Raw genomic sequence first — 17,377 nt, forward strand, 5'->3', positions numbered from 1 at the left:
CCCCCAATTCTCCGTTATTCGAAATAGACTGTCTGGTTCCTTTCTAACAGTTGAGTAGAATGCGCATGGGATTGTTTTGAAAGCAATTTGCCGTAGAGTCTATCTAGAGCATACGAAGCTTTAGCTGTTACAATGCATGACATATGGCATCGAATGCCGGTTTTAATTCATTTAATAGAGTTCTTATTGAACTAGAAGGACATTTGATAGAGATGTTCAAATGACGCGTTCACTCATTTCTCCGTGTTGAGTTTGTATGAGACGGCCATGAAGACGATTCTAGAAGGTATTGCAGTGGTTTTGAACGTCGTAGACTGCCTTCGATATGCTATTTTCGACAGGAAAGGAGAACAGCTGTTCATGATCGGCGTAAAGAGCCGCCAAAAATACGCTTATATGTACAGTGTACAAATTGTCGTAGATTTGGGTCATTCCAGTGTATAGAAGATAAATTAATTATTAACCCAGCATTAGGCATTTTACAGACAGAAATCCAGAACAGAGCTCATTTGTCGTAATCCCCGTAGTGCATCCAGACTAATGTACCACGTCTGCCGATATTCGTCCATGTGTCGATTTCATAACACTGCTTGATCTCGGGACGCGTCCACCAGTGATTATTGGTTGCAGCCTTCACCTATCTAAGATTAGCAGGCCGGCTGCTCATCTGTGTAATTCTTCGCTTCTTTCATTTTTCCAATCCGACACGGATATCGAGTGGACACATGTATTGAGGAAAATGAATATCATTATAGGAAGTATAGAAATGGTCATGGTTTGGTCATATTTGGTCACTACGCATTTTAACTGATCTAATACATTTTCCTTCGACAATGTAAAGTTTAATTATATCACAACTATAGAAACTGTACATAAGAATTTACATATTGCCTACCATTTGTTTCGCAGTTGTTTGCCCTGCCTTGTATCTAAGAAGTACATTGCACAAGATGAATCAGCCAGCAGTAGTTGCGACAACGATTTAAGTGTTTAAGGCAAATAGTTAGAATTAATGGTTCGAGTTCTTCTCTATGTACGATAAATATATTCCTAATACAGTTCTATTTACGTAAACGAAGCAGTAATATAGTTTAAGCTTTAAATCTTCAATTTGTTATTTTTTGCGAGTAATTATTTCATAGAGTATTGTACCGGAACAGATACTTTTACATACAGTAAATAGTCAGTAATAGTGTTTGCCTTCAACTATGACGCTAATGCGTAGCCTGTTAATTATGCTGTCCAAAATGCGAACTCATGCGAAATGGGTTTCGCATTTATATATAAAATACTAACCATGTAGGCTGAGTTTCTAAGCATAGGTCGTACGAACTATGTAATGTATTTCAAATGATTGAATAAACATACTCGATTATTTCAAATCAATCAAGACTCATCAGGGTCAACGGGCAAGCCAGTTGACGTTACATTGCAAAGTTGTGTGGCAGGATTATCTGATATAATAATAAAAAATTGCAGCTTTATTCTCAGAAGGCAGTAGACTAATACGGTACGCAGAGCAGACTGGAGAGACAGGATATTCATGTAGAACTTTGGAACCCTTTAAACCATTAAACCCTATGACATATACCCTTCTGTCCTGGTTCGAACTACATATCCTAATCCGAGAAAATATAACAATCAGTGCATGCAATATCATTCGCAGGTCAAACGTGAAATTTCTTCTTGGCGACACGTTGCAAATGATGTATTGTTTGTAAATAGGACCTCATGTTCGTATGATATTTGGGATAGCCATGTAACACAGCGAGAAATGTTTATTGGATTAGGCTTTAAATGTTTGCGCTTATGGAGGGAGCCATCATTGGGCGTTCCAAGGCAGCTAAATTACAACGTGCTATGTGTTATGCTTAAGCTCCAGTCTACTTTCTCCTTGATCATTATTAGTAAATATTTGGGAAAACTTAGCTAATTAAAGACCCCGATACAGTTATATCTGACTTTCTCCTATTTCCTCATAAGTAGATTAGATAGTTGATCCGGTCATAGGCGGATTAATATTACCGAATACATTTTACTGACTAGTACGGCGAAGAAGCGGTTTCTGTCAAAGTTGGCCCGTAATCATGCAACAGTAAAATGTCAAAGCTGGTTTAGGACAAGAACAGGTAGGCGGTAGGTTAGTTTAATATCTGATAAATTAATTTGAGTAATACCTTTTGAACATCGTCGGAAAAAAGCTTACTTCATACGATTTAAGAGTAGGGCCCAGCCTCGACTGACTGACTTCTCTCGGTCAAGACTGCTACCCACGTTTTATTTAATTCCTTTCTTTTACTTCATTCTAAACAGACTCGGGGTTCTTTTGGGACATACACGAATCCTTCAAAACAATACAAGTCGAACTTATATGCAGCCATCGCTATTCGGAACGATCGAGCTAGATTAAGCTAAAGACTGCGCCAGTCACAATTCTGTCAGGAAGGAAAGCAGTCGTATAGTGGTTTCGAAGAAGATCGATCAAACAATTACAGATATTTTTTATGGTTCAAACAGGTATTTTTTAGCCTTACTTCCCAGGATGCCGCACCTTATGTATCAAGACGGCTTGAACTCAATGGAAGCACCTTCGTGAGTATTCTCGTGTTCTCCTACTATTCCTTCTGACGTCTCGGAAGCTCAGTGAGCGACTAGCTCGACAAGCCTACTTAGGCTCTGTTACAAATAAATCTTCTCCGACAAGTTTTTCGCTCCAATTCCTCTTATGTCCTCTTTTATTGTGTAGGTAAGGTCTCCTTCTCCGTCGCGGTTGATGCCGATGCTGTTGCCAAACAGACAAGCGCGGCGCCTCGCTCGACCGAATTGCATTCCATCAGGTGATTTTGTGTACACATGCGGCGGAGCAACATCAAAGAGCATACCGTAGCAGCAGCGTATACACACGTGCAATGATTCCGAAACATGCACGCACATAGGCACGTCTAACGCCAATGGAGAAAGGCGAAGCAATACGTCCCAACCCCTCGTTTAAGCAGAGAGTCAACCCGAGAAAGGACGACTTCGTGAGCGGAAGGTCGAACATCTGTAGCGCCAGCAGCAAATGATGTTCGCACCACGGTCGCGGGTCTTCACCAGCAGCAACGTCAGTTGTGCCACTAACGTTGGTGCCACCTAATGCGAGTTTTTGCTGCTGCCGCCGTCGCCGCCGCCGCTGCCGTTGTTATGACGGTAGCAGCTGAGTTATGACAACTCTACAGAGCAACCGCCGTCACCCCGCTGTCGCTCTGCTGCATTCACAGATGCAGCCGCTAACAGCTAAATTGTGACTGCAACGACACAGGCGCTCGCAGCAGGTCGTTTTGTCTACAGCTGCATCGACGCCAGCGAAAAGGAGAAGCCGTACCAAGGAGGACGAGCGCGAGAATCTCAGCCGGACATAGCGGTAGCTGTATGCTAGTGATGCCTATTCGCTATCAGGCAAATTTCTATCTATCTGCGACTGCGTTCAGCGCGCGCGAGCGATAAATAACCGGATCAAGCGATCGACGACAACGCCCTATGTTCCTTAAAATGTATATCATGCATTCATTATTAGGTTAGTGTATAATATGCACCGTTGTAGAAGTGTGAGTGGCTGTGCGTCGTCATAGTAGGAAAAAAAAACCTGCAAATGCCTTAGAAGTCAAAGTAATATTGGTAACAGTATTAGTTGTTGGTATTGTCGTAGTGAAACGACAAATATATCCCCACGTCTTGTGTATGGGTTTACTGTGCTGGATTGACTCTGATCCACAGAGGACCCCGGGGAAAAACCCGTTGTGTAGCAATTTGGAGCAATGGAAAAGGTGCATTGTGCATTTGTGATCTACAGTAGTCTCTAGTGTCTCATTCTTTTACTAAAGAAACCGTCACCGACCAGTGCTATTATACCAGCTTAGTAAATATTTTTAATACGACTACCTTCGTGCCAATCGTTGGATTACTACTCACGCTGGATCTACGCTGATTATCCGGGTAAGTGTGTATGAATGTCTATATATATTAAAAATGTATTATATGTTAAATGGAGAGGGCATTATATCGATGATTTGGCTAAAAACTCGTTTTGATTAAAAGACGGTAGTTTGTCTAGTGTATAAGTGAATTCAACGGCGTCAACGTCAACAGCACAGGATGCACTCATAGCAGCATCTTTTTATGGAAGCATATATACCGGTTAACCGGGGGCAATTTTGCAACGCCGCTAGCATCTAACAAATGATGGATCCGGCTACAAAGATTGTCGAACAGTCACCACTGAATAAGTAGCGTATGCAGTTAATGGAGGAGGACAGACAACAGCTACAGCTGCAGCAACGGTAAAAGCCGACGCTGAACCAGAACGAAGAACTAGCCTCGCTGCCGAAGTGTTGCAAACATGAAAATTTTTATGCTGGATATAATATTGCTGCCTTCTACGGTGGCTGTTGACCCGCTAGTTAGCATCAGCGTAACTGCAGCAAAACTGTTTACCAATAGTGCCGGTAAGAGACATCATTAGGTTTGCTGTGCTGTTCTCAGAGCTGTATTTGCTAATAAAAAAAAAAAAAAAAAAAAAAAAAAGCGATCAAATAAGAACAAAAAACGCATTAGATTGAATAATTGTAGTATCTGATAGCGTTTCACTCAGGACATTGAGTCTGTGTTGAAGTAGAGATTGATTTAATTTGGAAATAGTGTATATTTTGGTAGACTTTAGACAAGCTATGCATATAATCAGACAATAACCATTTTTTATTTCATTGCGAAGAAAAATATGCTCAAAGAGGCTATTAAATTTTTACATCAAATTCACTGCGGACAATATTGTAAGTTTTCTAAAACATGTTTGGTAAGCTATTGTGTAAAATGTCATGCCTAGTTCTCCAAAATCTCAGCTAATAAATTGTGAGTTCCTTGTAACGCCCCATACATTCGTAAAAGCACTATCATCTCTTAGCTTTTGTTAACCTCTTCCGCTTGCTATTCATGTGACTGATAAAACACAACAGTAAAAATGGGAATTAGCTATCGGAATACAATATTCCATATGACAAATTTGTCATAACAAGGAATTGCTGCCTAATGATGATTATAATAGCAAATCTAAAACTGTTAAACTTTGACCGAGTACAAGGCGAATGCTTTGAAATACATACGTGATGTAAAGGTGTACAGAGTCGTGGATATGTCATACACACGTGATCTAGCTTAATGTTATGGTAGTGAATCACGAAAAATAGACGGCTATAATTCTTGCAACTCTTGTTTTCTATCGAAGTACATATATAATAGTAGAGTAACCTGGAACAACAAATATGGCAGACGTGCATCACCCGGAAACGTCGTGATATCATAAGGCGTTCTAGTTTCAAAATTTTATTCAACACACGGTGCTGTAACATTGTGTATTCTATCGCAAGAGGGACCTGTGACAATGAACAATTATTTATTTCAACATATTTAACATAAGTTATTAAACATACTAATTGGAACTATTTGAAAGTTTATCGGTATGCAGTTCAAAATGAATTTTCACCTACAATAGAAATGTTACAATTTGTACAATGTTAGAATATGTCACATGTAATCGTAATATATAGCAATCACTCTATCATATACTCCTAGGCAAGTTAGCGCATATGTATAAACTATAGTCAAGTACTATATTAACTGTAATCCATTTTACATAAGTTTTGCTTGATTAGTAGAAATCGTTTACTTATTTTGAGCTTTACATATAGGGCGTTCGTTCCAGTAAGTCGATAGCCTTTAGTTATGCGTCTCATTTTTATTATTCTACTAAAGTATTATTAGACGTGGTGCTAATTAAGCTTGAATGCTAAGCTTATCTTGAATATTTGTTTCTATATTTAATCACGTCTATCGCTTAGTATACGCCATTAGCTAAATTATTACATTATTATGGTTGCAATATCACTTAGATGCAAACTACGATATGCGCGCTTAGCGGGGTGCCCGTTCGAATCGCTCTTGCTCAACGCGTGAAGCCCGCCATTTGTTCGCCGAATGTTTTCATCTGTTTGGCGGGCAGCGGCAGACAAGAGCGTAGCTACTCTCGTACAGCAGTTGCTTCACTAGTTATTTGCTAACTGCGGTCATGGTACGCTGAGATGCTAAGAGGAACATACACGATTCATGTGTACCACAAACTAGCGTGAGTTGGTATACACACTGGATGGTCTATGGAGAAATTTGTTATCTGACTCGGATTTTTACACGGCGTCTCTCCATAAGGGGTCAGGATAATGGCGATAAGCTGGCGATCTCCTAATACTAGGATGCATTCGTCGAAAGAACGTCGGAAAAGCCCCCTTATTTGAGTTGGTGTTACCATTATGTGGGCACTATTGCTGCCAAATACGGTTTCATCCAACGAAATTATCTTGCCTGGGTGGGAAGACAAGTGGCGTTTTATTTGTACATATTACTTTGCTAGTGAGACTCTCAGCCATGATCGGTCTTTTGCAGCACCGAGATACATTCATACAAATCTAAATCTACCACTGAGTTGACATGGTTCATTAGAGATGCGGTCTTGCCATTGTACGTTATGTTTTTGCTCAGAAAACAAGACAGGTAGTTATTAAAATACTGCGTACATAGTTATGTTTAAACCCTGTGATCTGAGCTTTTAAGAGCCTATGTGGGTTCAGCTAACCCTTCTTGTCGCAGGATTAACCGTTTTGTGATACATATTACTCTAGTTATTAAAGAATAAAAATTCAATTTGACTTAGTGAACGTATTTCAGCACCATACTGAGATATTCTCTGATGTCATGTATACATTTTAGCTCAACCTGCTATTTAGTGGTTTTTCCAGCTATCCTGTAGTCAGGCCTTGTCTAAATACAGAACATTTATGTGAGAAAATTCCGTAGTTCCGATGTGATTGGCAACCTACAAATATTTTAATAAGAAAACCCCGATACCAGTTAAATAATCGTTAATTAGGAATTGCATTACGTGTCGCGTTACGTTGAAACGCCCCAGATCAATATGATAAACCAATTCCAAAGGATTAAATTTGTTCGAATAACCTAACAACGCCTTTGGGGCCTATCCAATGGGGCAATTGTGTGATTATGAGGTAAACGGTATTTCATTCCTAATCTTCAGATACACCTTTCCATTTCACACGTTCTTTATCTAATCTAATAAAAGCGTCTGCTCAAACGTAGGTATTATAGGAACCAATCGTCGCTTAATTTTTTAAGAAATCCGCCTGTGTATTGTTCCGAAGCAACTGTTTGAAATGTCATTTCTGTAGGCAGGAAATGTTTAAGAAATATTGGCGTCAAATCTAGTCACTACAGAGAAACGGACATAAAAATCTGGAAATCCAAATGTTTTGCCATTACCACCATTTTCTCCAAAAAGAACGGAACTCAGCAATTGCTTCCGATTAGAATATTGTTTTGAAAATTCTGTAAATCGTATTGACAATAAGCACGGACCTAAACGCCAGCACCGAGTCTTCAAACTTTAAGCGAGTGATCAGTAGCTATTAGTCGTCGTTATCATACTTCCGCATATACATTGTTCATTATACAATCAGAAAAATGAATTGAGTCTAAGCAGCGACTGGGTGGACATCATCGTTTGTACCATCCACGCCATTAACATCGGTGACGATAAAAATTAAAAATCCGGCTCTATTTTTAGTTGAGGATTGAGGACATTTAGCGGGAATTGGCCAGATCAAATTAGGTTCTCAAAGAAGGTTTCAGGTCACTGGGTTCCATTAAAGATGGTAACGGAATCGTCACACTTGTTTAGCCATGTTCCATTATCATTCAAGTTGCATTTTTGCTTGGCCATCTTTGCGCTGCTGTTCGAAGGCATACCAGCGTGACGCCTTTGTGGAATGAGATGGCGATAGTCGGAAAATAAGGGATACGGTTGTCGATACTCTGCATTCTTAGTCCCGTGTAGACAACCAAATCATTACCCTCAGGCTACCCTTCGGTGCAGTGTTAGTCCTATTTCGAGTCTATTGTTATACAAAACTGGGGTGAAGCATTTTACCCGAATCCTGACCATTTAACTTACTTTGGTGTTGCTCTCTAAATATACGCAGATGACTATGGCAACCGGATGAATAGATACGTTGTCTGGAGTTACTTGATACAGCTGGATAGATTATATAAAATACAGATTTGTATTTTTTTCATATAGAGTCGATGAGAGGTCAGCATGGATACATTCAAGCTTTTATAATGCATGTATATAAAGATATGTTACGCTATCTTTTATTTTGCTAGGCATAGCTTAGGTCAGACAAAGCCTATCACGCAAACATACTGTAAGCGTAAAATGATCTCACAGAAGCGGATGACCTGTTTTGCATATTTAGCAAGAATGCTGGGTTTAGGAAAATCCGCGACCGATTATCCCAAGTCGTGGTTCAATTAAAGTAAGTGACGATACAGACAAATAAAGTGGAATGTTACGTAGAAGTGCCCTAACAGAATTAATGAAGAATTAATTTATTAAGCGAAATTGTTTAATGTAAAGAAAGTATCATAGTCTGTTGGGCATGATTTTAGGCTAAAGAACTTATGGAAGCAGTATTTCTGAACAGTAAAAACTTGATTTTCAAGGTCTATGCGTTTTTAAATTTTTGTACACATTTTAGATCTTTGCACATACAAAAAGTTCATTTTCAGCTTTTTTTTTCTAAAAAATCTAAGACAGGTTCAAACCACATACATATTTGGCGCGTAAGTTTTGCGAAGCGGACACGCATTAGAAGCTAATGACAGTGCATAAATCCGTTGAGGCTGATTAAACGATGAAGTGTCGAATATTTTTAAATCTAGTTTAATTCCTGTCGCTGTTGTCATTCTTATATACGTTAGTGCCAGTTCGCACCTGTAAAACAATAGACACCGTATAAATTTAGATACCGCACCTTTTCGTGTCGAAATTCATCCTTTGAATAGATTAATATATTCAGTTAGTATGGCAAATATGCATATTATATTTATTATCTTTTATCAACGTTTTCGAATTTTATTTATTTTATTATTAACTTAATCTATTAGCTTTTATAGTCGTATCATCTACATAATGCAATAGGGACTAATAATAATGAAAATAATAATAATAATAATAGGGACTTCACGCAGTCGTTAGACTAGTCCCTATTTTCGGATTTTTACGTCTTAATAACTCGGTGCCAATAGGCTGAGATTGTAAGCATCAAAGAAGACTTTAGTTGCGTTCTATCAAAGAACAACGTTTTTTCGGTACCCATACATGGCAAAATCATCAAGAATCAATATATGACTAGTTCATTTAAATATCACAATAGTATTTGACTCAGCAGTTGACATACTTTACACAATAAATATAAAAATGAGCCACGTTTTTAATGAACAGACTATTCTGTGTTCACAACAAGGCCCTTAATTCAGCACCAATTTCTGTTGAGCCCATATTAATCGTTTACATAATAAAAAATCGAATCTACTTGGATACCGTATCTGGCTTATTTGAATTATACGCTGCTACTCGTTTTGTATGAAATACAACATTCCTTTTCCTAGTCGAGGTACGGCGTCAGCCGTTTTGCGATACCTTTTCCTAAGTTAAAAAATTATGACGGTAACTGAAGGTACTCAAAAGTAGTTTATTCATATATATATATACATAATACTAGATAAACAAGTGTCAGTGGTTTAACCAGATTGGAAAAAGTCTATCATATTACATGTAAGTCAAATGGAAAAAAAACATGTTCTTATTGACATCTGCTTAACTTTCTAACAGCAAAATGTATCCGCGCACCTTTAACATTTCAACTGAAGGGTGTTTTACATTAAAGTCTTTACTGATCTGTGTTCGAGAATGTGCCAATAGATATTTAAATTTTAATGAAGCCCTTTGCGGTAATTTCGTGCTATCCTGCTATTGAATATGTACTTATGATGCGTAAAATCAAAAGGAAACCGACATTAAGTAGCTTCATGAACGTGAAGGGCGAATGCCCATTTATCCAATGTGTTACATACCTCAGCAATCAGACTCGCTAATGACATCTCACAGCGATTTACGCGCACTCAAGTACTAAATGAGAATATTTGATTCTTGAAAATCACGATTCAACGTTTGCCCTCTCAGCGCCAGAGACATTTTAACAATATGATGCACATAGCAATAGAATATAGAAAACAGCATTGACAAGGAAGAGTAACCAAACGATATGAAATTCACAGATAAATTCTTTTGCCCACTCTACAGGTTTCTATAACGCATCGAATGGATAAACGAAATTTGAAGTTCCTATTTGCAACAACTGATGCTCGCTTTGCTACTCATGTTTGTGATTAGGTTTTTGTTGGTATACACATAGGAACTTTTCATTCATTGCTTAGAATACTTTATTATATGGCAGATTATATAGCAAATAATATTAAGTTCCCGAATTTTTCATTCCACGATGCCCTTTCATTTTGGGATTTTAGTGCATCCCTATAAAGTTACGAAGTCTTACTCGCATTTGCTTGCACTGAATGTATTCCTCCCTCGCATTAACATTGTCACTTCACTATCAATGACAGGAACGTTAAGGATACTTATTGCTTAGTAGATATATTTCAATTAATGATAGCCCGAAAACAAATATTATTGACTAGCTACATTTTTTGTAAAATAAGAATAGTAAAGTTATTTTTACAATGAATTTTGATATTCTGGCTTGCGCGACAACTACCATTCACATCTATAATCAGTCATACTAAATTTCGGAGGATACTTTGTCGCAAATAATATCGAAACGTGATCCTTTGGTTTATCTCATCCTAACACACATATATGCGGAAAATTATACTTACAGACTCCTAAAACCAGTGGAGAAGATGTCTTTTAAATAGTTATCTCACCAAATGTTTAACATTTGTGAAACGTCTTAATGTAAGTTTTCTCAAGCTTCGCACAATAAAGACAAGGCTATCGGGAAAAACAAAATTTGATTTTCCTTTATTAAGCCGAATATAATTTAATCTCCAAAAAAAACACTGGAAATATTTGAAAAATATGTTTATATTCTCACACTGTTTACATTCTTCAATAGTTTAATATTGACATAGAATTCTTAATGTTGAGATCAGTTTTACCTCAACATAATAACCGTGAGAAGATGGCTGAATTGCAATGGGACACCTGCTGCAAGATTACCGAACACTATAATTGACACTATAACAGTAGTAATTTTCATTCACAATAACTGACGGAGCGAAGTAGGCCGTCTGTAGTAAAAAGCCTTCTTGCTGTTAGCCTATTTTCAGCCTCACGACGCTGGATCGCTGAGACAGCTACCTTATCGGTAGCCGTGAGATGCGCGAATTTGGCTTTTAGCCGCCCCACTTCCGTATCTGCGTTTCTCCGGTATCGTTGAAATTTTGGCAGCGCTTTCTTTCTCATAGGAGACGTCGCTTTTTTTTTTCAACGTAGCTAACAATCTTGCGTCCAAGGTCAACGGGTCGCTGACTTGCATTCTCACTGTGATACTATTCTCTTGCGAGAAAGTCACTCTTTAAAAAGATTTCACGCGGATATCCGACTTCGAAACCATAATCCGAACCAACGGATAGTATAATTGCTGAAACAATATGATTCAATTAGCAATAAAAAACAACAACGTAAAATTCACATAACATACAACATAAAAAAAATTTCAGACGATGTTTTGTATCGACTGAAATAGAGTTACAGATGATCTACAATAACAATCAGTTTTGATTCCAGTTTAAAATACAAAAAATGGATAAATAAGTTACCGAAGTAGAATAAAGAAGTCAGATGATGAGCATGTCTAATGCTAATGTTATCGTACAGGTGAAGTGGTGACGGCCATTCAGCCCGGCCTACACCAAAATATTTCGAGAATTCCATTTACGAAACCGCACAGGTAAAGCAGAAAGGACAAAAGTGTTATGAAGTTATGCGTAGTCGGGTCTTCTTTATCCATCTGGCTCTCCAGTCCAAACCCAGCTGACTATAACCTGAACTGTATTTTAAAATTGAAATGTAGTTATAGTAATTATCAACTGTTGAACACGAAATAGAAATACAGCATATTATATATATGCTTGTCTAAATCTAAGGCGCAACAACTAAAATGCTTTAACGGCAAACAGTCCCAAACGTCAAAGTGCATACGGGCTTAGTCTGATTGGCCATTTAATAATACAATGCAGAGAGCAGCGCGTTGCAAATCCGGTACCAACCAAGGTGCTTTTAGCTTGTAAGAAAAACTTTATTGCAATTGTCTGAGAGGACATAATATTGCGATAGTAAGTCTGCCTATTGTAACGACCTAAGCGGAAATCGTACCGCTGATGAAGTTAGAGGTCGCTATATTCGTATACCTTATCTACAGAAAGTGTGTACTATGCGTATGCGGCGTCAAGGACGCAACTTGGAAACTCCTCTTCAGGCATTATCCAACATGATGCGGCAAATAAGTAAAATTTCTGGAGATAATAATCATCGCATTTGTATAACGTAACACAGATAGTTCATCATGTAATCACATAATGGTATACGGGACACCAAGTGATGCGGAGAGTTATGCTATTTCTTTTTTTTTTCGATTTTGCCGGAAGGCTATACTGCAATGATCCAATGGAATAACTGAAAAGTTTTGCACAGGGGTATCAAAAGTGCTAAGGACCGCTATAAGTATCGTGTAATTCAGCTTATTAAATGACAGCAGCCTTCAAATGAGCAAATTAAATCATACTGCATATGAATTATTTATACAAAATATTCGCAATCAACGCCGGTCAGCATTGTGGGTGTAACACCTTCCCAATAATATAAAGCATCATTAGCAAGCAGTACATATAATTACTATGTATGTGATGTATGAACATACAAAGTTAAACTATAAACATACTATAAACCATGTACGAGATTCGATAAATGATTGGATTTGAGTATCGAACTGGGACCGGCTGCTCATAAAACTATGTCTGAGATTAATGTCATGAAAACACACGCTGATTGCAAAGAATAAAAGCCATGTTTTCTTTTGTTTTGTCGTTACTATAGTAGCGAAACAACATCTAAGAAACATTACAATAAAATGAAGCGTCATTATATTAAGTTCCTAATTTTAGAAATGCTCCTGTCTGCTTTTTCCGCAGTTGGATGTTTAAGTGTTATTGGAAGATTTTCTCTTCTTTTGTGGCTTTACTCAATATCCGCACCGTATTTTTCCGAATGCAAAAAATTTATTTTTGTCTTTATGTTTTTTCATTTCCCTGTTACTTGTAGTGTACATTGAATTTGACGCGGGTAAGTGGTAACGACAGTGGTGGGTAAAGTAGCCTGTTGTCAAGAAAATAAACGGTTTTCTTATTCAATGTGAGCTCTATGTCGAGTGATGCCTAGCGGTCAGTTTCGCATCACACTTATCGGGAGCTGCCCATACAATACAGTGTTAGATGCTTTCCCTATTCCAAAATCTCTGCTTACGCCTCTGATTACGTATTCGATATAAATTTATATTGTCTCCGACGTCTTGTCGATGCAACTAGCAGTGAAGAAAATACATTGATAAATTGAAGGTACCAATTACTAAGCATAGGGGCTTACAGCTATTAGTAATCACCTTAAGAAATCGATTCGAAAACAACCAATAAAGTACTTACCTTACGGTCGTTTATATAATTATCGTACATTCCGTATTCACTTCTTGTACAAGAGCGCTTCCTCTTTGATCAAAGCATACTCTCTATTGATCTCAATGTTATCCGGGTCGTCCGAGTAACAACTGAAAGCGTTTTAGTCGAATAAACTTTTGGCGGCCGCCATACCTTTTTTGTTTCAAGAACCGTTGCTACCACTAGTTCTATTTTTCGTAGAAATTCTAGTTTCAAGTCTGCTAGCGTCGAATAAAAACTGTCCTTGCAGTTGAGTTTTTCTTGAGTGGCTCTTTTTGGAATTATCGTCAATGGAGTTGAAGGTAAAACGCATTCCAGAGAAGGCTTCTGAACAATTCAGAACTATCCGTTGGCCGAAACGTATGCTAGACCGCTTACCAATGATTTTTTTCATTTAAAATTAAAGAGTGGACAGCTATGGTGGCGGGTCCAATGTTGTTTCGATCTTCGTACGTCATCCGACGAATTGCCGGTCTGCAGTAAGACGTCACAGGACGAAATCTAATGACATTAGACAATACGTCGTGACTATAATGTCAGCGGTAATACTGGAAAACATTAGATTATGAAGTGCAGATGGATGTTCATCGAACAATGATTTCAATATAGAGTGCAAAATCGTTGCAATTCTAGAAATTGTTTTTGCACTCAAAGATAAAATATCAGCTTCTGTATCAGTAGCTTAACGTAATCATCGATATGAATATAGAACATAGAACAAAAAAACAGGGGTGATTAAGTGGGTTCGCCATGTGTACAATCTTCTATGGGTTGATACCTCCTAATGCTATACTTTTGCCAACTCTAGCGGAAAGCGTTTTATGCAATAGTAACTTTATCGTTCTATTATACTGTTTTAAATACTCGCTATATAGTTCATTTCACAAATGAGCGAGTCAATTTTGTAATGAAGAGCGTACATTGCAAGCGACGAGTGTAGGCTGGATATTCGCATACAGCGTATCTCTGCGCAATATCGAGTTAGTTCCATATCTTCGAGTCGCTGGTTTTTCGTTCAAACCTGATCTGACCGCCATCAGCCATATACAACGCTGACTGTGTCACTGACGGCTTGTAACGTAAAATTCAGTTTGTCTTAACTTAGTTTACGTTCTGCGTAATCCTACTAACATAATGTTTAAAGTCTAAAAGTCCCAAGAGAAATTCAGCATCGACCTAGGAAACGGATGTTAATCCTGATGGTAATGAAATCATTGATCTTGTATGATCGTGACTTACTAGCGATTTCCAATTCATAAGAAACGAATGCACTAGCCTTGTGCTGTCTGCGATTCAAACCATTGCTTGAACATCATTTTATGAAATGAACTGTACGTAACTGGTTATTGTACTCTGAAGGTAAGACATGACGAAGTGACTTACGATTACTAGTAAGTTTACGTATAAGTTTTCAGACTCGACATTGAAGGTTCTATTTTCACTTCTTCGTAACAATGGGAGGCCGTCACACGAAATACCCACACCAAAATACGCAACTTAAGGGCTCGCAGTGAATGGGTTATTTTGCATGTTTAAAAGTTTATAAGAGAAACGTGACCCATGGCCTGTTGGTTGTTTAGGTTAAGTTATCTAGCTTTACGTGGCGCTAAATGCCGTGGTATTAAAAATATCACTTGTCTACGAGGAACTTGCTCTGGAAATCACTACGGAATACTCGCCATCATCATTATCATCGCCCAACAGCACCCAAGACAACGATAGTAACTATTTCTTTTTATATAACTTATTCATGATATTTGGCATCATAAGATGCTATGGTTTTAGTTTGCTTCCAAATAGAGACCGTTTACCAACCGCAACTTGTTACCGCATGAAATTTGTCTTTGTCAAGAAACTTCTGGACATGTATGAACTTCTAGCAAACAGTGGTGCTAATCAGATTTTGTGCTTATTTAAAATGTTTTAAGACAATAACGTCTACGGGGATAACGAAGGATTCATACCAGTCTCCTCGTGGCTGCAATTAGGAACGTCGATTTATAAGTTTGCTGGACCTTTTAACTAACATTTAGACTTGGCGAATAGTTAGCGTAGAAGATTTCTGCTTTGAGGACAAGTTCTTTCAATCACAAAGAGGACCTATTCAAAATGTTGCATAGTAAATATTTGTTTCTTTAGTAGAAGTAGTTAAGTAGCTATTATAGTAAAGGTTAGCAAACAGTAAGATACGTATTATTCATTTCCAAATAACTGGTATAGGAATCGCGTAATAGACATCACAGCTGCACCGAGTGAAGGTGGGTGGTTAACAATGGACAACAAGATAGCGATTTCCTTCTGCTAACCGCCAGATGATGATTGTTGTTGATTGCCGATTACCACTTCTAGTTGTTTTGGCGGCAAAAAAAGACGCCACTCGTATATGTATGCCTTAACTACGTGTAGGTTTTTCTGGGGCCTTGGGTTCCTACCGATGCAAGTTTATAAGAAATGTAGCAAGGCAATACTTATCCATGGATCGTATTTTTGTGTTTCAAAGCTCGTCGTCACTTTTGCGGTTTCAATTTGATCATTCCGACAATCTCAATGATTAAATACAGCTACGTAATGCCCATATAGGTAATGTGGTTTAATTGAACACAATTCAGGGGCATATTCGGCGTCTATATTTATCATCATTTAGGAATTTCTTTGCCTTTAACTGTAAATAGCTGTACAGTGTTCTTTCTTTGTACTGTTTTGCTTATCAACGCCATCGTTCTAGCCACCATCATGTTGAGATCAAACTGCTCTTTCACAGCGAACACCGATAACTACCACTCGGCCTATTCACGCGTTCTTCTAAGGCAATCGGTCGCGGCTATCTACCGACAGCGTCAATGATATTATACGTATAACACCTGATAGCGAATGTAGCACTGAATGTCATAAGCAATATCTCAGATATAGGGAAAATCCGATAGCTAGTTATAGAAACCAAAGAAACGTTCAACCTAACTCACCTATTTTTGGCACTTTGTACTTTTATTCATTGAACTCAAGCTACAACCAACACGAAACGCGGTGACGTTGTTTCCACCTGAAGGAAGTCAGGAACGATAGCTTTACTGCGTTTGCTGTTTTTCCAGCCAACTTTTGGATATTTATATTGCTAATTTCTTTGAGATATATTTTCAGAGTTTCGACAAGCTCAGTTTAATTCAGTAAACATATGTAAATAAAGATGAAAGTCCTTTGAGCGCTACGTTATAGATTACTTGGAGATATTTTATAAAAATTGTTGGGAGTATGAAAAAAATTGAGAAAAAAATTTAGACTCGATAAAAATTAAACCCTTTATATTTAAATGCCGAAATAGACTATTAAGGCTACAAGTGCCTTTTGACAGTCCATTTCTATTTTGGCTTACATCTGCTTGTCGTTCATTACTAAAGCATAAAAGCGTCAGCCACGTTAAATAATCTGCCAGATTAACCGACCAGCTGACTTGATCTGAATCCATGATGCCAACTGAACAAAGATACATAGTCGTGGTTCATATCACTATCACTGCATTCCCTGCTGGCGGGGAGAAGGCTCTAACAACAGGGCAATGAATTTAGCCACCTGCCTTAGCACCTATCATATATTGTTATAACTGCAGCAAAAACAACCCATACAATAAAAACATGTACTTAAAAATACATTAGTTAAAAGGTTTGTTGTTGTACTAGAACTACGCCTATTGTCTAGAAAAACGCAG

At 38.0% G+C, this 17,377-nt stretch overlaps 1 protein-coding gene and 1 long non-coding RNA gene across 4 annotated transcripts in view; one reads left to right on the forward strand and one right to left on the reverse strand.

Annotated features, from left to right (window-relative positions):
- Positions 1-1,752: 1,752 nt before the first annotated feature.
- Positions 1,753-17,377, forward strand: part of LOC111268129 (progestin and adipoQ receptor family member 3) — a 26,717-nt gene continuing 11,092 nt past the window's right edge. Inside the window, exon 1 of one of the 3 annotated variants that reach the window (XM_022846880.2) lies at positions 1,753-3,975. The gene's annotated coding sequence lies outside the window, so the exon portion shown is untranslated. The remainder of the gene's footprint in view (positions 3,976-17,377) is intronic. The other 2 variants (XM_022846879.2, XM_022846882.2) reach the window with 2 other exon arrangements.
- Positions 8,381-16,862, reverse strand: LOC111268133 (uncharacterized). The gene is made up of 3 exons (XR_015314077.1): positions 16,638-16,862; positions 13,663-13,784; positions 8,381-12,014 (listed from the first exon to the last, which is right to left on the reverse strand). It is a non-coding gene; the product is annotated as an uncharacterized LOC111268133 (long non-coding RNA).

Source organism: Varroa jacobsoni, unplaced genomic scaffold, assembly GCF_002532875.2.
Source record: "Varroa jacobsoni isolate VJ856 unplaced genomic scaffold, vjacob_1.0 scaffold_1259, whole genome shotgun sequence".
Classification (NCBI taxonomy): Eukaryota; Metazoa; Arthropoda; class Arachnida; order Mesostigmata; family Varroidae; genus Varroa; species Varroa jacobsoni.